Here is a 23,467-nt window from a genome sequence, read left to right as displayed (position 1 = left end):
AACACGTAAAAGTTTAAATTAAATTTTGACGATCAAAATATATTTCAATTTTTCAAGAAAAATATGTCGTATGTTAGCTACATAGCCAACTATGTTTCTCACATCGTAAATTTATAACCCAATATGTAAAGCATAAAATTAAAGTCAATTAACATTAATGAAGCACCTATTGTGTTCGCAGCATTATGCTGAGCTCTGAGAGGAATGCAGGGAAAGGACAACAGGCCTACCATCTTAGGACTTTTCATGAAATTGTGAAGGACATAGAAGGTAAGTTATATTTAAAATTTTATGATTGTTTACTGAAAAAAGTTATACCCAGTTCAAGGTATCAGTAGAGATCTTTGAAGGAGATAAAATTAAAAGAGCTAAGAAAAATGAGTAATAGTTTAAATTTGCAATTAGTTGAATATGGTATGCAGTGTTATCTAACTTTTGTGGGGCAGATTGACTGTCAGGAGCTCTGATAATCAGTAGGTAATTTGGATGGCTTTTCCACAGCTTCTGTATTTTGTATCCCTTTGAAATATTCCAATAATTGCTTAAGTAATTAATAATCTTCTTTAGTGGATTCCTGGCAAAGATACCATTGGTCAAGCCTACCGTCCCTGCCTCTAACTGCAGGGATGCCCAGGAAATCCTGTCTGCCAAGGGGAACCTGACCAAAGAGAAGGCTAACCCATGAGACCACCTATCCTAGTTTCCTAAGCAAAGATATGTGAGGGATTTCCAGGGCCACTTCCAACAGAACCACCTTACTCATCTTGCCTTCTTAATTTTCCAGAATCATTTACTTCTCACCATTCCCAAGGAAAATGAACTTCCATTTTCCCTTTAGCTCAACAGACTCCAGTCTTGGAAGCTAAAATGTTAAATGTATTAATTTTTCCACACTATCTAATTTTCTGCTGCTGGGCTTTTTCCCTACTTCAGTTCCATTAACAATCAGAGCCATTCTTGACCACATGTCTCAGAACCATCAATCATTCCACCAGTTCTTCCCAGTCCTAACTTTTCCTGATTTCTTGATTTCATGAACTTCTGCCCTAGAAAGGAACTGGTTGACCCTTATCAGTGGATATATAAGCTTTAATGATCAAATTTGCTTTGATAATCAGAATGTCTTTAAATGTAAATATCCCTTGTGTAGGAAGGAGAGAATGGAATGGATTAAAATACAGTCTCTTCCCCAAATGCCAAGGCTGCTGAATTAACCTGCCAACTCTCTAGGTAAATTTAAAAATAACTGCACCTGGGTGGCTCAGTCAATTGAGTGTCTGACTCTTGATTCAAGCTCAGATCATGATCCCAGAGTCATGGGATTCAGCCCCGTATCAGGCTCCATGCTGAGCCTACTTCGGATTCTCTTTCTCCCTCTGCCCCCCTCCTCTGCTCTCCTTCTCTCTCTCTCTTTCCCTCTGCCCCTCTCCCCCACTCATGCTCTCTCTCTCTATTAAAATAACAATAATAAAATAAATAAAATTAAAAGATAAAAACAACTGCTCAGCAGACTAACATATCTTATGTTTGACTAATAGGAAATGTTAAACAAAATGTATGACTCACAATAGAAACTCAGTAAACATTTAGACAATTATTAACTGAATTCCTTTCGTTTCACATTCTTATTGTAGCCCTATATAAACAGGTTGCCTAGTAACCACTCAATGAAGCTATCCCTAATCCCAAGGTAGAATTATTATTTATAAATAGCAATTTATAAATTATATTTTATAAATATAGTATTTATATATTATTTGCATAGTACTCAACTTTTAACCTTCTGTCAGAAATAACAAGTCATGTGCAAACATTAGACACTGAAAGCAGGTTCATTCCTTGAAACTAGACCACTTTCTTACATCATACACAAAAAGAAACTCAAAATGGATGAAAGACCTAAATGTGAGACAGGAAACCATCAAAACCCCAGAGGAGAAAGCAAACAACAACCTCTTTGACCTCAGCTGCAGCAATTTCCTGCTCAAGAGAATTAAAAGCAAAAATGAACTATTGGGACTTCATCAAGATAAAAAGCTTCTGATTGGAAACAATCAAAAACTAAAAGGTAACTGATGGAATGGGAAAAGATATTTGCAAATGATATATTGGGTTAAGGGTTAGTATCCAAAATCTATAGAGCTTACCAAACTCAACACCCAAAAAATAATCCAGTGAAGAAATACGCAGAAGACACGAATAGACACTTTTCCAAAGAAGACACCAGATGGCCAACAGACACATGAAAACGTGCTCAATGTCACTCATCGTGAGGGAAATACAAGTCAAAACCACCCTGAGATATCACCTCACAAGGGGCAGAGTGGATAAAATTGACAACTAAGGAACCATCAGAGCTGGCGAGGATGTAGAGAAATGGGAACCCTCTTGCACTGTTGGTGGGAATACAAACTGGTGCAGCCGCTCTGCAAAACAGTGTGAAGGTTCCTCAAAAACTTAAAAATAGAACTACCCTATGACCCAGCAATAGCACTACTAAGAATTTATCCAAAGGATACAGGAGTGCTGATTCATAGTGGCACATGTACCCCAATGTTTATAATAGTGCTTTCAACAATAGCCAAATTATGGAAAGAGCCTTAAGGCCCATCAACTGATAAATGGATAAAGAAGACATGGTTTATATATACAATGGAATACTAGTTGACAATGAGAAAGAATGCAATCATGTGATTTGCAGCAACGTGGATGGAACTGGAAGGTATTATGCTGAGTGAAATAAGTCAGTCAGAGAAAGACAGATATCATGTTTTCACTCATATGTGGAAGTTGAGAAACTTAACAGAAGACCATGGGGGAAGGGAAGGGGAAAAAATAGTTACAAACAGAGAGGGAGGGAGGAAAACCATAAGAGATTAAATACAGAGAACAAACTGAGGGTTGATGGGGGAGGGGGGTGTGGGAGAGAAGAAAGTGGGTGATGGGCATTGAGGAGGGCACTTGTTGGGATGAGCACTGGGTGTTGTATGTAAGTGATGAACCACAGGCATCTACCCCCAAAACCAAGAGCACACTGCATACATTGTATATTAGCCCTTTGACATTAAATTATAAAAAATAAATAAAATAAAAAACTTATAAGGTAAAAAAAAGGAAAAAATAAATAAATGAAAGTAGGTTCATTCTTTATCTATTTATTCAACAAACATTAGACACCCCATCAGTCAAGATTGGTAAGGTTATGCTACAATAATAAAAAGCTTGAAATTTAATGGCTTAAAACAATAAAATATATCTTTTTACTTACACTGTATGTCTTTTGCAGGTTTATAAGAAGGCTCTGCTCACAGTGGTCACTCATTGATTCAGTATGGTGGAAATTTAATCTCATTTTATTCTTCCATGATCACAAATTCAAGGTAAAGAGAATTTTGAGCTAAATACTGGTTCTAAAGTCTGTTTTGTGGAATAACACATGTCATCTGCCAAAATGTTATTGAATAAAGTCAATCACGTATCTACTCTTGGTTTAAATAGGCAAAAACATATAATCCTCCCACATTTTGAGGCATCATGGGAGACAAATCAGGATATATAGTGAATGGCAATACAGTATTTCACAAGCATTGAGTAAATGTCAGGTTTGGTGCACTAAGATACAAGGTGAGAAAGATGAGCTTGAGCCCTGGTTAAATCTATTATCTATTAACCTCCTTAGGGTTGGCAACTATTACTTTTCTTTTTGTGTCCTCCCTACATTAAAAAATATGTGTTCAATCTATGATTGTGGATAATGATGATGATAACTATGTTTACTCCTTAGAAGTAAGGACAAAATAAATAATGATCTTTGACAATAAAGTTGAATAAACACTTTGGATGACTGAGGCCTGAATGTAGAACCTATACAGATTTTCCCTATTCACTTTATTCCATCAAGACCCACTGTGAGCAGTTATGCAGGAGACAAATTGCCCTTTTAATTGACTATGCCATACCTCTAAGCCCCCTGTTGTCTTCATCCTTTCTGCCATTCTTGCTAAAACTCTTAACATGTCTGGAAGCCTGTAAGAAAAAAATCTCAGTTACTTGCCATCTTGCCTCTGAAGATTGCTACTAGAGCCCAAAGAACTGGCAAATAGATATAAATACGTCTCATAAAGTGCTACATTAATGTCAGAATGACTGCTATTATAAATCCACAGAAATGTGCCTCTAGTGAGGTCCGTGGGGATAGAAGAGGAGATAAAGGAGACAAAACTTAGGGGAGCTCTGGTCTGATAGCTGTAGAAGTAAATATCTAGTCCATTTTTTCTTAGGCATTAGGTCTAATTAAAAAAAATTTACTCGTTTTTTTTGTTTGTTTGTTTGTTTTAAAGTGTATGCTCCAATCTTCTTTTGGTTATGTTCTTTTAATAAGAGTTTCTGCTTCGTTCTAGCCGAAAAAAGGGTCTATAAATTTATGTTGGGACTACAACCAGGTGGAGCAGCAAATTTGGGCTTAGGCAGAACTGTTCATTAGGAAGCCAACCTTGGCTGAAGACATGATATAGTGGGGCCGCTAACGGATTTGAGTCAAACTGATACACTTTTGAATACAGACTCTATTGCTCATTTCCAGATTTCTCACTGAACGTCACATCTTTTTCTAAAACGGACATAATATCACTCACCTCATAATATTATCATAGGATTAAAGGGAAAAAAAGATATTGCAATACCATAGGAAAAATGCCTAACAGAGATTCTCCCTCTGTCCTCTGGTGATCCATATGTATCCTTTCTGCTAGGTTTTCCTCCTTAGAATATGTGGTATATTCCATCTTTATCTACAGTTTCTAATTTTATATGAAATATAAAAGTTATGACTATCTCAGGAAATGTTTTAGTGAGTCTATAAACAGTAACACTAAATTATAACTAAGTAGACTTAAGATATTATCTCTCTCTAAGGTAATTTGAATTTTTAAAGGGGATAAAGTCTTAAGGAAAAGAATATTAATCTTATATAAGCACTGTACTCTTAGTCTTTTGACTTTCAACTTCTATGACCCTAAACTAATCACCATCCCAATGGATTTTACTGCCCGTATTAAGCCTCAAGTTTTTGTTTTATTTGGTTTGGTTACTGTTGTTTTTAACTTTAACACAGTAAACTAAACCTAGGTTATCTCTAAGGATAAGCTCCTACGAGCCCTTAACATTCTATAGTTTTTATTGTGGAATTGCAAGTATTAATAAACTAAAATATAAAAATAATATTTACTAGATGCAAAAAAGTTGGACTATGTGCTCTAAACAATCTTTAATTCTCAAATTAGGAGTCATTATTCTCTCGTTGTACAAATGAGAACTTTGAGACTCAGTGAGAGTTAAGAGCCTTGCATCAGGTTAGTGGCTGGTAAATGGATGAGCCAAACTTCAAACTCCTGCTTGCCTGACTCCAAAGCATTTGTTATTTTCATCAGGAAACACTACTGCAACAGGAAAGCCATTTTTGCCATCCATGAAATTATACCATAAAAGAGGCCACTGTTACTAAGGTTGTTTTTCTATTGCGCTTATTTTTACAGCACCACTTATAAGCTCCTAGAGAGATGAGTGTGCATAATTTGTTCTTTTTAAGTTCTGGCACCTAAGAAAATTAAGACATCAAGTATGTTTTCAATAATAGTTTGCAAAGAACAGAAGGCAGAAAAAGGAAGAGGAAAAAGGGGAGGGAAGGAGGAAAATAAAGAAAACATTTTATTTCTTACCCATTCTGAACTTGTAGATCTTGCTTTGATAGGCTGGAATAACATCTCTCTGTGATACATTTATAGATAGACATTTTCTACTGTAAATAAGCTACTGTGAAATTAAACTTTATTTTAAAAGCTGTTCAATTTTTTTCTTATTTTAGTGCCATTCGCCATTCAAGTTTGTGATATCACACATAAAAAAGTTTTGTTAAACTGGTATTAATTAGGAAGAATGTGAGACAAAGGCCAATGGGTACAAGCAGATGATCAATAAAGGTCAGGTCTTAGGAGTCCAGTTGGTGACACTAGAAATTATGAAAAAAAATTATTATCAATTTTGAATATAATAAACCTTGGAATATTTGAAAATGATTGGATATAAAAGATTTAGGTATGTTCTCAGTATCAATAAGGACTTGAAATATTGCCATAATTTTATAAACACAACTCTGAAAAATAGATCGATTTTATAGTACATGTCCATAGAGAGTGAGCAGAATGTCTGAACAAGGGGCTATTGGGAAAGGAGAATTTCCTTTGCCCTTCAAAGTCCTTCCAGCTTGAATAAGAATGAGACAAATTAACCGGAGAAAATCAAATAACAGCGTAAGTAGGAGAAAGCTACACAGACAGGGAAATTCCTGACAGTGAGGCAACATGAGGCTTACATGAGCTAAGGAGAGGGGTAGGGGTCTCATGATACAAAGGAGAGAAAGACTGTTCATAGGAACATGAGAGGAAATGTTTGGAAAACAAAAATTGACCTGTCATTTAGAGAAGTTTCTTAGGTAAAGAGAAACCTCTATTAATAGCTTTCTTCCTGGTACAAACAGACAAGAGAGGAAGATAAAAAGCTTTTGCTAAATTTTCTCAGTTTTGTTTGCTTTCAACTCAAAATAATGTTCCTGCCAAAGTGGGCCATCTTGGGGTGGCCTGCCCTTGGTCCCTACAGGGGAAAAAATCTTGAACGTCAACTCCATCCTTTCCAAGCAAATATGGAATACGAAATAAAATCACATCACATGAGACAATCAAATGATTACTTTTTTTTTTTAATTTTACTCTAGAGAGAGAGACAAAGCATGCATGAGCAAGGGATGGGTGGGGGGGGAAAGAAAATCTTAAGCAGGCTCCACACTCAGCCCAATGAGGAGCTAGATCCCACAACCCTGGGATCATGACCTGAACCAAAATCAAGAGTTGGACATGCAGCTGAGTCATGCAGGTACCCCTAATATGATTAAATGGAAGTCTAATATAGTGTTTTCCAAGACTTTCTTCAACGGAGAATATGATTTTTATCTTGTTATGCACTTTGAAAAAGTTGATCTCACTGTAATGATAATTGTTTGAAAAATTAACTACATTGGGATTGTGTGTAGAAAATCTGAAAATAATAACAATAGCACTAAATAATTACACAACACTTTATTTATAAGAGGAGAATTATTTGATTGTTTTGATAAAATTTTGTCTATAAACCTGCCTACTGGATGTTTTTGTTAAAAAAAAAATTCAGCTGAGTTAATTTGAAGATCTAATGGACTTATTACGTGATTTATGAATTGGGTAGCAAATTCACCCTATCTAGCAAATAGAGAAATGTTCTAAAGAGTTGTACTCAATGGAAGGTTTTCCTATGAAAAAGGATGTGGCAAAAAGCTATCAGCAAAGAAGACAAAAGATTGTCTTGGCCAGAACATCTTTTATTTTTTTTGGGGGGGGGGGGGAATGGCAGGGTCTTTATCATGCAGATTACCTCACTAGGGCTGATAAGAAAATTTCAGAGTTTCTTGATTTTTAAAAGGTCACATTCTGGGGATGGATTGAAACTACAAGTCTTGGTTTGCTGTTGTTGGGGGAAAATGACTCCAATTTGGGCTTGTCTTTTTCTCTTTTTATATTTTAATCTTCTCCATGATATCTGTTCTGCAACTCAGGAGTGGTACTATTGCTACTCCTGTGGTTTTGTATGGAAATTCAAGGTAAAGACCCAGAAGCAAATCAACCAGACCTCAAACGTTCAATCAGAGTCAATTTTACTTATTTTAAGAAAATTAAACATTTATAAGAATATTAGCATAAGTATCAATACCATCCTTAAAGTCCAGAAAATTAAGAACTAAAATGGACCATATAGAGTGTCAAAATTTTGTGATAAAGGAGATGTCAATACAAAGTGTAAATCTTGGAAAAGAAATAACTTCTTTGCAATTTTAAAATGTCCCTGTTATCATCCACATATCTTCTTAAGTCATTTTTCTTAGAGTAATTCCTGTCTTTATCCTTTCATGTCATCACTTCCAGGATTTCTCTTCTTAGAGTGTTATCTGTAACCTATACTCTCTCTGTTTTGAGATTTGCATTGGTCACAGTACTGTCTGAACCAATATTTGCATGTATTGGCTATTCATATCAAGCAGTTGCTCATGGAGTGACTCTGGTTTTCTCTGTTTCCTTCCTTAAACAATGTGAAATGAAAACAATATGGGACTAATTGGTTTCCATTACTGTATTTTCCCCATTCAGAAACAATACATTATTTTCCAGACATGTAGAGCTCCTTCACTCTAATGTCTTATGCCTCTGTTGGAGAGAAAAAAAGTTTCTCTAATATTTAAGGTTCTTCTGGCTGGTCTAAGAATTAAATTGACATGAGACATATTAACAGGGGAAAAACAAAAGTTTAATAACATGTACACCTTGTATATACATGGAAGAGATGCAAGGAAACTAAGTAACCCCCTGAAATGGCCAAAATCATCACCTAAAATACAATCTCTAGCTTAAGACAAAAGAAAATATTGGCTGGAGACAGTCAATGTGGAAGATTACCAGGAAAAGCGCAGTGAAAGAGTTAAGATGTTGTGCAAATTTAAGCCTGTGGCTTCTCCATTGATAATAGTTTTTAGAGGTTTAGAGTTATCCCTCTCTTCCTGGTGTTGCAAGGTACCCTTACAAATGGAAATGTTGCTTATACATGTAAATGTCTCTTACAAAAGGGTAACTTCTACTCATATTTCAGAACTTCTCTTGTGCATATACCTTCTTAATGTGTTGTCTTGGGGTGGCAAAATCTATTCTCCTACAACTGTATCTTAAACTTCCTTGAGCACAACTCATTTCAACTCTGAGCTATATATTGACTTAAAATGTCGTTATTTATTAACCTCATTTATTTTTGTGGAAGGTTTTACACAACTGAACTGATACTTAGCTCTCCCTCCCCCCAGAAAACCATGTTATTTTTAAGAGGACACAAATCTTCTGGGCATTTTCAAGTTGATTCAAAGTACTTTATATTTTAATAATTAAAAGTACTTTCTTAAAATGAGTTTAAAATTTTGTCCTCGTCTCTGAAGCAAAATCATCAGAGGAACTTGACTAAAGACAACCTATTTTCTTTTTATCACATATCATCTAATTAGAAAATCAATCTCTGTTTTTGGCTCAAAGGGAATGAGTTAAAAAATTTAAAAACACATATCTAAAAAAAATTACTGTAAAAGTTGATGCTTATATAATTAGCAGAATTATTGTTGTCAATTTAGAGATGAAGAAATTAAGATAAAATGAGATCTAGAAGTTGTCCAAAGTCACAAGTGGCACAGCTAGAGTTTCTAATAGGAAGTGAGTGATCTTTCCATCATGTGAATATTACTGATGAACGTCTACCCCACAGATTCACCCATGATAAGAAATTAGTGTGAAATATTTGTCTGGTTGAGACTTCACAAAATATGATCCAAACAACAATATACAGATGGTAATGTTATGCCCAGAATTCATGATCCCCAAAGACCACCAGGGGGGTGAGTCCAATGCAAAGCAAAGAGCCTTTATTCGAGCTAGCTGGAGCTCAATCCCCTACCTGCACGGATGCAGTGGTGAGATGCCGGGGAGAGAGAGCAAGTTTCAAAAGCACAAAGGTTTTATTGGGGTCTAGGTGCAGTTGGTGAGGTAATAGCTGTGGCCTCAGCCGATTGGTTGGGGAAGGGTCATGGCCTCGGCCGATTGGCTGGGGAAGGGTCGGAGTCCTGTTATGCAGGTCGCGGGGCGTGTTTTGATTGGGAAGTTTGAACGGGTGAGCGGGAGGTTACTCAACGGGAGGAGGGGTGGTCAAGGTGGAGGACACAGAACAAGATGGAGTCGGCCGGTGTAGGCCCGCCCTTTCAGTAACTTATTGTCACTGTTTTTGAGATAGAAATTCATTCACAGGATCCTTTGGTCTGTTCCCAACACGACTATGTTGAGCTACTTATTTACATGATTTCTATATTCCTCCTCCATTTTGCATCCATAGAATCTCTAAATGTTCAAATATTTTCACAATCCTGTCTCGCAGTATAACCATCTTCCTAATACCTTTGTAGGATAAAACTTCAAATGCCAAATCTCTTTCAAGTTAGCTTTCATCTCCATGCAATTGTTTCTTTCCACATATTACTTTCATAGAATCCTGTAGATTTTCATGCATTCTTAACCTGGCAGTGAACTTGAGCAGGAGTAGAGATGGTACTTACTTTTAAAAAATATATACAAATATTGTGTGTGTGTGTGTGTGTGTGTGTGTGTGTGTGTGTGTGTGTATAGATTTAAAAATAGATTTAGGTTTTAAAAATTCCCTGAAGGAAAGTGATCTTTTTTTTTTATTCCACAAAACACTTAATTTCATCTAAATTTCAAGCCTGGGTTCACCATGGTAGGAATGTTGGGGAGCTGGAGAGAAAGAGTTATTCAACAAATATGTGAAAGAGGGATGGAAAAAGAATTATAATAAGTAAAAGAAGGAAGGGGAGAGAACTAATATTTTTCACTTATTCAAAAACATTTCTTGCTCACCCACTGTATGAGATACCATGTATTACCTGATAGAACACGTAAAACCATGCAAACTGTTTTCAAAAACATCTAATTCAATAGTAATTAATATTTTAAGGTTGAATATTTAATAACTAACACAGTCTTTTAATATTACTGATTAGTTGAAAATTGATATGGGAAAAAATAAATCTTAAGAAGCAATGACTAAAGTTTGCACAAACTGATAGTTAAAAATGAGCTCCTTGAAACTGGATTCTGGCAAACAATTCTCAGAGGTATAAGGTGCAGCTGTGCATTCATGCCTGAAATCACTACATCAGCTAATTTTAGACTGTACTTATCAGTAATGATGGTATCTTATTGTTCTCATTTTTTTTATTCTATATTATCCATGATTCCTGCTGTGACAGTTAAATTATTCTCAAATTTACCATAGTCAAAAAAGTTTAAAATTACACATGTGTATAATTTTGTTTCTAGAACTTTGGAAAATTGATGATGGTGATGATGGAAAGCTTAGTCCTGACTTTTGACAAGTTTAGATTGGACCACAGCCAAAAAAGATTTTCAAAGTACATAATACCAGTATTTTTTATATATTCAAGGAAACAACTTTTATCACATTTCATGTAGTTCTCAATATACAGAGAATAAATTATTATTATTGTATTTTTTAATGATACTATTACTTTTATTACTATTTAGAGACTGTATTTTAATGAACATAGCAGAATCGTAACCTAAAAGACTCAAATTTCCCATCTTACCGTGTTTTGTTTTTTTTTTTTTATTAAATTTTTTTTTTTTTTCAACGTTTATTTATTTTTGGGACAGAGAGAGACAGAGCTTGAACGGGGGAGGGGCAGAGAGAGAGGGAGACACAGAATCGGAAACAGGCTCCAGGCTCTGAGCCATCCGCCCAGAGCCTGACGCGGGGCTCCAACTCACGGACCGCGAGATCGTGACCTGGCTGAAGTCGGACGCTTAACCGACTGCGCCACCCAGGCGCCCCTCTTACCGTGTTTTATCCAGCAAGATTAGCTAATAGTGGGACTAGTTTCACTCAACTTTATAAATGTTTAATTGTTTGTTCTGCCCACCAGGCTGCACACTACATGAGGGTAATATATGTGTTTTTAGGTCTCACATTCTCAGCATTCCTGTTCAGTGTCTATTATGTATTAGGTACCAAATCATCTACTGAGTAAGCTAGTGCTTCACTATCTTTGTTCTATAGATAAATCTACAGTTAAGTTCGTCTTTAAATCTCTAGAAAAGTGTCAAAGATATGTGTATATAGTCCTAATTTTACAAAAAGAAAATGTGCCATAAAAAAACAGTTTCTATTATGTGGTTAAATTCAGTTAATATGATATATGCTCCCCTGACCAGAATTTTAAATGCATGAGAGCATGCATTTTTGTCTTTTATTTAATACTCTATCCTTAATACCTAGGCATGCTTAGCATATAGTAGAAGCTTAATAAATACTTTTGAGTATACTAATGGGTGAATGTCAAGAAAATCATTATCTGGCTTTCTTAGGCATGGCATCATAAGCAGATATTACTTGTAAAATCCATTATTTCAATATTTATTAAGGACATGCCAGATAGTCCAATAAATTGTGGCAGTAGATTTTTCTGTCCAAAATTTAATTTCTATTTTTGAGGATCAAGAGATTCAGTTGTATTTTCAGAGTTGGCCAAGTTCAGTGGTAGACACAATTCATGAGAAGAGATTGGATTGTTAAAGCAGATGGTCAATCTTAATTTATAATAATGATATAAATGTTAAGAAGCATTAAAGATTCTTGTCAACTTCCCAGCAAGTATTATCTTTTGAAAATTCTCTAACTTGAATTCATTACCATAAGAAGATTGTTTTTAGGTCCATGGAATCAGGGTGATCTTGTTGGCTATATCAAGCTATGGTAGATGGATATCCCTATCTCTTCCATAGAGAGAAAGAAACAGGAGAAATGAGTTAGAATGTAAGTATTCTAAAGTGCCACATCTCATATCTTTTAAGGCTTATAACAACCCTGCAAAATAGGAATGTTATCTCCATTTTTATAAAGACAATGAGATTTGGGTTTGATATGAAAGCTACTTATTTCCATAGATCCCACTCTTTCCGTGATGCTTTGCTGCTTCTGTCCCATAGGAAGTGGAACACTTAGGTTGGCCCTTTGAAGTAACTTTACTTCTAAACAATGTTTGGGAATCAAATTATAAATAAACTATAAACTATAAACTATGTTTGGTATATAACACACTTTAAATTTGATCCACTAAATGCTGCCAAAAACAAAATTATTGAGACTATATGAAGTAAAAGGCAATTCCTTTTCCACAGAAACACTCAAAAACTGCGGCGTATAAAAACCAGTGAATATAAAATTATAATAATAAGTAGTAAAATATCGTAGATAATACTAAACTTTTACTCTCATTCCTTGGTTATCACTATGATGGCGTTGTTGTGTCTGGAATTTTTAGAAATGGAATATCAATATGATACATGAGCTAGATGGCAGCAACTTTATGCATTCTTATTGACAATTTAAAAAGGAAAAGATTTGCTACAGATTTATTACTAAAGATTAGCTACCCATTAAATATTTTGTCACCATAGCAATTTAGTTAAGTGACAGGCTAGGTTGTATTACACAACTGCTAAAGCATATTCATGTTTCTGGGAATACAGAAATGTAAATTGTGCTCTGAGGCTGTTTTGTATGCTCCAGAGAAAGAAACATTATTTTGCAGAATCCCTCCCTGATAATTTAGCTAATTAAAAGTTGTGTTGTGGGTTTCAAACGTTTACATCTACACTGCAGGCAAAAATGATACCTTTTAAGAGAACAGAGAATCTACATCCTGAACTTTCATTTACAGTATAATAAAGAGGTTCAAGTTTGAAGTGTAGTTACAATGAAATGCTACTGTAGATGCAGTCAACACAGGAAATTAGTTTCCTTGATTTGTCATGAAAATTTGCACAATGATCTCTGTGAGGACTACTGACTTAACTACTTCTAGGCTGCAGAGCTGAATGTACTCTCCAAGGATTTCATTCACAGCTCATGAGAACACCTGAAAAATATTTTCACAGAGCCGAAAGCATCAAATTATTGACTATAGTTCACACTAGTTTTGTTATATAGAAAGATTCACTTTTTAAATTTTTTTTTTCAACGTTTATTTATTTTCTTTGGGACAGAGAGAGACAGAGCATGAACGGGGGAGGGGCAGAGAGAGAGGGAGACACAGAATCGGAAACAGGCTCCAGGCTCTGAGCCATCAGCCAGAGCCTGACGCGGGGCTCGAACTCACGGACCGCGAGATCGTGACCTGGCTGAAGTCGGACACTTAACCGACTGCGCCACCCAGGCGCCCCAGAAAGATTCACTTTTTAAAAAGCAATAGAAGTTGTTATATTCTTAGTGTTCCATTCACTTTTATTAATGAATATTTATTCATATCCTGTGTATAGGCAGTAGATACTTAGTATTTACTATATATCAGGTACAGAGTGTTTTAATGTTACATTAATTTCACAATAACCCATAAGGTAGGTTGCTGTTATCATGCCCATTTAGCAGGTAATAAAACCTAGGTTTATGGGGTGCCTGGGTGACTCAGTCAGTTATGTGTTCAGCCCTTGAATTTGGGTCAGGTCATCATCTCACAATTCATAGGTTTGAGCCCCACATTGGACTCTGTGCTGATATTGCAGAGCCTGCTTGGGATTCTCTCTCTGGCCTCCCTCCCTCCCCTACTCCCATGCTGTGTGTCTCAAAAATAAGTAAACATTAAAAAAAAAGAGTTACTCTGTTCTCTATAACACAGTAACCAAAACAAGAAAAAACACGTATTTTTCATAAGCAATGGTAATAATAGTATCCACTTACTGAACACTTACTATTTACTGGAAATACTGGCAACTGATCATAATTATCTACTTTAGTTCTTACCTCCACACTATGATTGATATATTTCTTTATTCCAAGTTTACAAATTAAACTTAGGGAATGCTGTAACATTTTTGCTTATCTGCCTACCATTCTCCATCCCCCAGGTCAGCAGCAGCTGCTTGGACAGCAGCCTACATTCCTCATGTGACCTGATGGGTCAATATAAACCTGGTCCTCAAATAATTGTGTATCGCTTTTGTTGTATATTTTGACCTGATTGGTGATTTGCTGAGGGATTGAATCAGAGGCTTGCCTTTATTTCTCTTCCCTTGAAACTCTCTCATGTATGGAGTAGCCTTTTTGCAGAATTTTCCAAAGTATTTAAAAGCATATACTATCAAAACCACCTTAGGTCAAAGGACAGCAAATGTAATAGACCTAAAAACCTAGGAAGCAGACAAGTAACAAACAGACTTAACAGCCTAGGAAGAATGATGCTGAGAAGAGAGATGGAAAAATGAGGGCTTCCAAGGACTTCTGCATCTACTAAGAAACTATAGGGCCAAATGCATGCCTAGTGATGAACACATGCTCCGAAAAAACCTGAGAGGACCCTATGGTTGCACTTCTGGCTGACCTTTAGATGATGGATAGGCAGAAGGAAAAACCTAAAGTAGATTTGTAGGCATCCTGGCTAAACACTGAAAGAATTTCCATAGCTCAAAAACCATCTACAATAAACAAGAGGACATTTTTTTCCTTTGTTTTGTTTTTCTTTTGGGCTCCAGGAGTTTAAGAAAATCTCTATCATGCCCTAGGCTGAGTGTTAAGCTAATGGAATGGAGATTTCAGTGAAAATACATGACAAAAAATATAGTCTTTGCAAAAATAGTTTGGAAAAACCACTGAATAAATGGATGTATTCAGGCAACAAATATGCAACAATGAAAAACTGGGGTGGATGGCAGAAAGAAGATCTGATTTTAGAGTTATCCCATTTTAAGATTCGAATTTTCCATTTTAACAACAACAACAAAAATCTGAGATTGGGAAAGTAGAGCCCATCCACAGAAAAAAATAAATTACTGAAACAATCCTTGAGGAAGCCCAGAAACTGGACTTACTAGACAAAGATTTTAATCAACTGTCTTAAATATGCTCAAAGAGCTGAAAAATATCATTGACAAAGAATCAAAGGAAATAGGAGAATCATTACAGAATAGACTAATCTATAAACTAATGTAGAATATTAATAAATAAATAGAAATGTTTTAAAAGAACTAAATAGATATTCTGGAGCTGAGAAGTACAATGCTGAAGTAAAAGTTCACTACAAGGGTTCAATAGCAGTTTTGAACAGTCAAAAGAAAAAGAAGCAAACTCAAAGATAGGTTAATTGGGATCATCCAATCTGAAAAGCAGAAAGATGAAAGAATGGGAAAAAATGAACAGAGACAAAGGGACCTGTGAGATACCACCATGATTAATAGCATTCACATTTTGAAAATCCCAGGAGAAAGAGAGAGAAAGAAGCAAAAAATATTTGAACAAACAATGGTCCAAGATTTTCCAAATTTGATGAAATAATTAATCTACACATCAAAGAAGCTCAAAAATCTCTAAATAGGATAAATATAAAAGGATCCACACTGAGACACGTTGTAATCACACTTTCAAGAGCCAACGACAAAAAGAGAATCTTCAGAGCATCAAGAGAGATGCAGCTCACCAAGTACAAGGGATATTTAATAAGAGTAACAGTTTCTCAGGAGAGATCATTGAGGCCATAGGCAGTGTATGACATACTTAAAGACCTAAAGACAAACTATCAATCAAGAATTATATCTCCAACAAAACTATTCTCCAAAATGAAGGATAAGTTAATAAATTTCCAGATACACAAAAGCTCACACACAGAGTTTGTTGCTATTATACGTGTTCTACAAGAAATTATAAAGGTAATCCTTCAAGATAAAATGAAAGAACACTAGACAGTAACTTGAAGCCATATGAAAGAATAAATAACAGTAAAGGTGATTATATAGTTAAATATAAAAACCAGTATTATTGTATTTTTTGGTTTGTAAATCCTCTTTTTTTCCGTATAATTTAAAAGACAAATGAATAGGGTGCCCAAGTGGCTGAGTTGGTTAAGCATCTGATGATTTCGGCTCAGGTCACAATATTCTGGTTCTTGAGTCCAAATCCACATCAGGCTCTGCACTGTCAGCTTGGGATTCTCTCTCTATCCCTCTTTCCCCTACTCATGCTGTCTCTCTCTCTCTCTCTCAAAATAAATAAACTTAAAAAAAAAAGACAAATGCATAAAACAATAATTATACACCCATGTTAGTGAAAGCATAATGTAATTTGTGATAATAACAAGGGGAAGAGACAGAATTGCATATGAGCAGAAATTTGTATGCTATTAAAGCAAAGTAGTTTTCAGTTCAAACTAGATTTTTATTTACAAAGGGTGTTAATTGTAATACTCATCATAGCCCCTAAGACAATAAATACACAGAGATAGATAGAAGATGAAATGAGGAGGAAATCAAAACAGTACACTAGAAAAGTCAGTTAAATACACAAATACCATTAATGGAAGAATGATAAAATAAAAATATGTAAGACATAATGAAAATGGGGTGGGTGTATGGGTGTCTCAGTCGGTTAAGGTTAAGTGTCTGACTTTGGCTCAGTCATGATCTCATGGTTCATGAGTTTGAGCCCTGTGTCAGGCTCTGTGCCAACAGATCAGAGCCTGGAGCCTGCTTCAGATTCTGTGTCTCCCTCTCTCTGTGCCCCTCCCTCTCTCTCTCTCTCTCTCTCTCTCTCTCTGCCTCTCTCTCAAAAATAAATAAACATTAAAAAAAAATTTTAAAAAGAAAACAAATAGCAAATGGCAGAAGTAAGTCCTTATCAGTAACCATTATAAATATAAATGGATTAAAATTCACCATTAAATGGATAAAAAGGCAGAGATAGGCAGAATGGATTTAAAGAAATGACCTGACTATATACTGTCTCCAAGAGATTCACATAAGTTCCAAAGATTCTAGTAGATTAAAAATGAAAGAATGGAAAGAGATATTTCATGCACAAAGGCACCAAAAGACTGTTGGGGTCACTATAAAAACATTAGAATAATAAACTTTAAAATTTTAAAAATTATTACAAAAGAGAGAAGAATTTTACCTATAGATAAAAATGTTAATCCATTAAGAATTTATAATAATTATAATCATGCACCCCCAACTAGATTAATTGGACTACCGTAAAATAAAACATTTTTGTGTATCAAAGGGCATTATCAAGGAAGTTTAAAGTGTCCACATACTAGGAGAAAATATTTATAAACCATCTACCTGTTAACAATCTAATATCCAGAATATATGAAAACTCCAACAACTCAACAACAAAGACCCAACAACCCAATTCAAATATGAATTGAATGTCTTAAATATATTTTTTCCAAAGAAGATATATAAATGGACAAGCAGGTGAAAAGATGCTCAACATTGTTATCCATTAGGCAAATCAAATCAAAATTCCAATGAGATATCATTTCACACACAGTAGGATAACTACAAAAAAAAAAAAAAAAAAAAAAGCGGGGCACCTGGGTGGCGCAGTCGGTTAAGCGTCCGACTTCAGCCAGGTCACGATCTCGCGGTCTGTGAGTTCGAGCCCCGCGTCAGGCTCTGGGCTGATGGCTCAGAGCCTGGAGCCTGTTTCCGATTCTGTGTCTTCCTCTCTCTCTGCCCCTCCCCCGTTCATGCTCTGTCTCTCTCTGTCCCAAAAATAAACATTGAAAAAAAAAAAATTAAAAAAAAAAAAAAAAGCAAATGTCAGTGAGGATGTAGAAAAATTGGAATCCTCCCATATGACTGGTGGAAATGAAAAATAATGCGGTCACTGTGGAAAACAGTTTGGCCATTTCTCCATAAATTAAACTCACAATTACCATGTGTTTCAGCAATTCCACTCTGAGTATATACCCAAAAGAATTGAAAACAGATGTTCAAACAAAAACTTGCACATGAATCTTCATGGCAGCACTGTAGCCAAATCAAGGAAATCAAATAAGTGAACTAAATGTCCAACAACTGATGAATAAGTAAACAAAACATGGTATATTCATATAATGGAGTATCATTCAGCCATAAAAAGTAATTAAGTAGTTCTGCATACTACAACATGAATGAACCTTGAAAACATTAGACTAAGTGAAAGAAACCAGACACAAAAGGCCACATGTTGTATGATTCCATTTATATGAATATCCAGAATAGGCAAATCCACAGAGACAAAAAGCAGATTAGTGGTTGCCAGCGGCTTGGTTCAGGGGGTAATGGAGAAGACTGCTGCATAAATACAATGTTTCCTTTTGGGGTGATGAAAGTGTTATGAAACTAGATAGTGACAATGGTTGTGAAAAAATGAAAATGTGCTAAATGTCAATAAAGGTAAAAAAAATTGCAAGCAAGTTAGAAGAAAGAACAATATAAATCATCTGATAGCTTCTAAGAGAAAGACCATGTAGATATCATTGATTCAGAAAGGGAACAAAAAACCAAGCCTTATTACTTATTTGCTGCCACCATATACTTACAGAATATACTTACAAAATATTTTATGGGGATTAAGTCAGAAAAATATGTGAAGTGACCAGTGTAGAACTTGACCTGTAACATGTTCTTCATACCTATTGATTGAATCTAAACTTCTCCTTTGTTTAAAGTAACATATTTTGGTGTAATTGCTTTTTCTGGCATTTTTGTATAATTATCCAATTATTTAATAGAGCATGTTAATTATAGGTGCTGGCCCTGGAGTCATTGACATTGCCCATGTTCAAATTTGTGCTCTTTTTCTTATTATGTAACCTTCAGAGATGTGCTTTACCTCTTTTTGCCTTGGTTTCCTCATATAGAAAATGGACATAATCATAGTATATACCTCCTGAGGAATGATAATTATGGTAGAAAATGTGTGAAAAATTTAAATATAATTCTAGGCTCTTAAATCAGTACTCAATAAATGTTTATCAGTAGTAGTAGTATTTCTATTATTATTATTGTTAGCATTTTTCGTATTGTCACATCTCATTCCTGCTTCATAAGCAGAGAGGAAGAAAATAATTCAAACTTGAAGAGGAGGATATATTATTTATTTCAATTAAACTATTTACTTTTTTTCTGTCTCATTCCAAACAGAAAACCATCCTTTCTATCTGCCTCCCACACTTTCTGTTTTGCTTCCTGACTATATATTCCCCTTCTGCTCTTGTTTGGATTTATAATCTAGTGGCATAATTTGTCCAGATTTTTATTTCTCTTGTTCTGCAGGGCAACATCTGTAATTGTTCCCTCTTGTGTACCAATGACTGTGCATTAACTTTATCTTGCCTGGCACAAGTTCATAAATTGCCACTTACTTAAGAAAAAGATAAGACATGCTGAATTAGTAAACCTTTCAGTACATGGAAATTAATTCCATGGTTTTATTAAAATATAATGAATAAAATGATCTCTGTGAAGTTCAAAATTTTCTAAGTGGGAAAAGAAAAAGAGGTCCATCTTACCTGTTTCCCAGAATAGTCTGCTTATATCATCTCTACCATCGTGGTGTCATGTAGAACTAGACAATGAGTCAGAACAATTTATTCCAAAAGGCATGAGTACAAAGCCTCAGGTTGTTGAAAAGCAATCTCTCAATAGGCCAACGGGGAAAATAATTCAGTAATGCTCAGAAACTTGTTGAAATCTGGCTCCTCACTAGACTCCTTGCTGAGAATTATATTTAGAAAGTCTTAAGAAAACAAAAGGCTTGTCAGTACATACCCAGAGAAGGACTGTAACAGAAATATAAAATTTGAGCATGCCCCAGGCACACAACGTTCTATATTCAGTGGTTGCCAGATAAATTCTTGAATTTTACTCTAAGTAATGATGAAAAAAAGCTAAACTGTTTACAGTTGTTCTAAAAATTAGGAACATGTGAATAAAATACAAATGAGAAAAATGTGATGTCACAAATCTGCTATGTATCTCCTCAGGCTCAGGAAAAGTGGTAGATAAGAAAAATATATACCCTCAGTAATATTCAAAGGAAAATAAATTAAAGCAACAACAAAATACTATTTTCAATAATAACTGGCTATGATTTGGAAAATTTCCAAATATACAAAAATTGGCAAAATATCATGAACACCCAAGCAGCCATAACCCAGCTTGAGCAATTATCAACTTATGCACATTATTGTTTCATCTTTACTCTCATTATCCTTTACCTTTCATATTTTATTGAAGCAAATTCCAGCCTTCAAATAATTTCATTCAAAGTATTTTATTATCTATCTCTAAAAGATACAGTAATATTTTTCTAAGCATAAGTGCAATGCATAAATGCATTATATATTCTAAAATTACCCATAATTACGTAATAGCATCAAATAACCAGTCATGTTCAAATTTCCAATTATCTCAGGAATGCTTTTTTTTAAAATGTATTTATTTGAATCAATATCTCAATAAGGCCCACATATTAAATTGACTGATTTGTCTTTCAAGTGTTAAAATCTAGGCTTCTTTTTCATTTATTTATTGAATTTATTTTTTGATGCAAGGATATAAAGTACCATGTGGTTTAAGCTGTAAGAGTACAGGGATTTTAGGGTATTTTGTTCACTCTGGTATCCCAATTTACAGGATCCCTGGAACATAGTGAGCACTCAATAAATATTTGTTGAAAAGAATTGAGATTGCAATCCTGAATAGTATTGGTCAGGTATAAATTGTTCACATATTAACATCTAGTGTTAAAGCAAAAGCAAATAAATCACATTTCAAAATTCTACTGGACTAGGATGGCTGTACAATCTAAAGTGTCAAGAAAGTTACAATGTTGACCTGGTATAGAGTCAGTTTAATATGTGTAACTATGAAGGTATCCCAGTTAATGGAAAATTTACAAAAATGTGGACATTAAACAACATGCTCCTTACCAACCAATGAATCAAAGAAATCAAGAGACAAATTTAAAAAGTATATATCTTGAGACAAATGAAAATAAAAATATTCCAAAATTCATGGGATATAGCAAAAGAAGTTCTAAGAAAGGTTTATAGAGATAAATGTTTAATAAAAAGGACAAATCTCAAATAAACAACATAACTTTATATATTAAGGAATTAGGAAAAGCTAATCTAAGCCAAAAGTTAACAGAAGGGAGGAAATAACAAAGAGCAAAGTGGAAATAAATAGAGACTAAAATGACAATGGAAAAGATCACTGGAATCAAGAGCTGTGGGTAATCTTTTTTTGAAAATGTAAACAAAATAGACAAACCCTTAGCTAAATTTACTAAAGAGAGAGAGAGAGAGAGAGAGAGAGAACTCAAATACCTAAAATTAAAAACAAAAGAGACATTGTAACTGATACCACCAAAATACAAAGGATCACAAGAGACCACTATGAACATTTCTATGCTAGCAAATTGGACAACCTAAAAGAAATGTATAAATTCCTAGAAACATACAACTTACCAAGACTGAGGCATGAAAGAAACAGAAAATCTGAATAGACCAATTACTAATACAGAGATTAAATCAGCAATCAAAAACCTCCCAACAAGGGAAAGTCAGCTTTACTAGTGAATTCTACCAAACATCAATCTTTCACAAACTCTTCCAAAAAATAGAAGAGAGGGGAATACTTCCAAACTCATTTTACAAGACCAGTATTACCCTGATATCTAAGCCAGAGAAGGATACTACAAGAAGAGAATATTATAGATCAATATGCCTGATGAACATAGACGTAAAAATCCTCAACAAAATATTAGTGATCTGAATTCAACAGTACACTGAAAGGATCATACATCATGATCAAGTGGGATTTATTCCAGGGACTAAAGGATGGTTTAACATCTACAAATGAAAATATGATGCATCACATTATCAAAATGAAGATTAAAAATCATATGATCATCTCAATAGATGCAAAAAAACATTTGACGAAATTCAACACTCGTTCATGATAGAAACTCACAACCAACTTGGTGTAGAGAAAGCATACACCTCAACATAATGAAGTCCATATATGGCAAGCCTACAGCTAAAAACTGCCAAAAAAAAAACTGTTAGAAATAATAAATGATTTCAGTAAAGTTTCAGGTCACAAAATCAATATACAAAAATAAGTTGTGTTTCTATATACCAACAGCAAACTATCAGAAAGAGGAATTAAGAAAATAATCCTGCACTCCTATTTTGACACAATAGTGTCAAGAAGAATAAAATACTTAGGAATAAATTTAACCAGGGAATTACATGATCTCTTCACTATAAACTATAATACAGATGAAAGAAATTTAAGATGACCCCCCCAAAATAGGATGACATTCTGTGTTATGGACTAGAAAATGTATCATTGCTAAGAGGTCTTTACTATCCAAACAATCTACAGATTCATTGTAATCCTTATCAAAATTCAAATGGCAGTTTTCACAGGAAAATCAATCTTAAAATGTGTATGGTACCTCAAAAGACCCCAAATAGCCAAAGCAATCTTGAGAAAAAAGACCAAAGCTGAAAACATCACCCTTCCTGATTTCAAATGATATTACAAAGCTATCATAATCAAAACAATATGGTATTGGCATAAAAATAGACACATAGATCAATAGAACAGAATAGAGAGCCAAAAAATAAACCCATGCATACATGGTCAATTAATTTACCAAAAAAAAAAAAAATGTGTCAAGAATATACAATGGGGAAAGAATAGTTTCTTCAACAAATGGTGCTTATAAAACTGGGTGGTCACATGCAAAAGAATGAAACTGATCCTCTGTCTTATACCACACACACAAATCAACCTATAACTATGTAACTCGTAGAAGAAACACAGGAGGTAAATTCCCTGGCATTGGTGTTGGAAACATGTTTTAGGATTTGACACCAAAAACAAAGGCAACTAAGGCAGAAACAAGTGGGACTACATCAAACTAGAAAGCA

The sequence above is a fragment of the Puma concolor genome, chromosome D1 (genome assembly GCF_028749965.1).
Source record: "Puma concolor isolate L17-30 chromosome D1, mPumCon1.1.hap2, whole genome shotgun sequence".
Lineage (NCBI taxonomy): Eukaryota > Metazoa > Chordata > Mammalia > Carnivora > Felidae > Puma > Puma concolor.
This window is presented reverse-complemented; position numbering follows the sequence as displayed.